Source organism: Fopius arisanus, unplaced genomic scaffold, assembly GCF_000806365.1.
Source record: "Fopius arisanus strain USDA-PBARC FA_bdor unplaced genomic scaffold, ASM80636v1 scaffold00344, whole genome shotgun sequence".
NCBI classification, from domain to species: domain Eukaryota; kingdom Metazoa; phylum Arthropoda; class Insecta; order Hymenoptera; family Braconidae; genus Fopius; species Fopius arisanus.
Window position 1 is genome coordinate 5,282 of NW_011888083.1, and position 1,284 is coordinate 6,565.

General features: G+C 32.6%; 1 long non-coding RNA gene across 1 annotated transcript; it reads right to left on the reverse strand.

Annotated features, from left to right (window-relative positions):
- Positions 1 to 14: 14 nt before the first annotated feature.
- Positions 15 to 980, reverse strand: LOC105272854 (uncharacterized). Its single transcript, XR_892845.1, has 4 exons — positions 943 to 980; positions 766 to 839; positions 501 to 545; positions 15 to 218 (listed from the first exon to the last, which is right to left on the reverse strand). It is a non-coding gene; the product is annotated as an uncharacterized lncRNA (long non-coding RNA).
- Between the last annotated feature and the right edge of the window lie 304 nt (positions 981 to 1,284).

Below are 1,284 nucleotides of genomic sequence, written 5' to 3' on the forward strand. Positions count from 1 at the left end.
AAAGTTATCGGACAACGGAAAAACTATTCAATTAACACTGTCACTTCTACAACGTAATTAAAATGCGATTGAAAACATGGGCAGGGCCCAGATAATTAAAACACAGAAAAGCCTCCAGTTCCAGTCTCTGCAAATATCAGCATGACACCTTCAAATGCTTCAAAATCCTCCGATAATTGCCAATGTCTCTCCCCGCAAGTTGGCCCACCATTGAAAATCTGAAAAACAAGAAATTAATCAATATAGCATAAAATAAACACCTCACAATATTTTCACAGTACCCTCGAATTTTAAATATGCCAAATGCGACAAAATTCATACACGAAAGTAATAATTAAATATACGCAAGGTAGCAACATTATCCCTCTTAAAATAGACAATAAATAATCAGGGTAAATCATCCCAATGTACCGGCGACACGGAGATGCGAATTTAATTTTAATAATTACTAAGAGACAAATTATATCCAATATATGAGGAAAAAACACTTGAATACTTACATTTTTATAGATGAATCCTTCCACTGTAATGCTCTAATACCAACCCTGCAAGAAAAGAAAAATAGTAATAAAGAAACGAATTAATCATTATATATGAATTTGAGAGGGACAGAAATTAATGAACATGGACCAATTATTATGATAAAAATAAGGAAATAATAGTCGCAAAATACGCTATTATTGAGCAATATGAAACAGGCGCATCATAAATTAAATAGCTGAAATATTCAAACTAATTAATAGAAAGAAAGAAGGCATGAATTACCACGAGAAATGTCCTTCCAATATATCATTCACACTGCATTACTCCTGTTTCACAGCGTTCAATCCCATACGAATCTGGAAAATAAACAAATGTTATAAACTATTTTGTCCAACACTACATATAAAATACAGAAGAAAATAATATTGAATCACACAGAAAATGTAAACATTAGCCTACCATAGGCAACCTAACCACACCTGTCAAATTCATTCACTGCAACTGCAATACACATATTATGGCTACCCCCCATAGCGAGTGAGCGAGCGACAGCTTTCATGTAGTCAGCTGCGATAGCAGCGTCATCAGACAGGAAAATCTGTAACTAATTTAAATTCAAATTTAATAATACAGTACACCAATTTTACTCAATGCGAAATATCGAGAACAAATTTAATATGATGGATAAACACAAATTCAATATAGATATGCAGTACAATGCGAAATAAAATTAAAAAAATAAACCAATGACATGGACAGGAACAAGCAGAAGAATAAAAAGGATTAATTATGTCAAAGAGA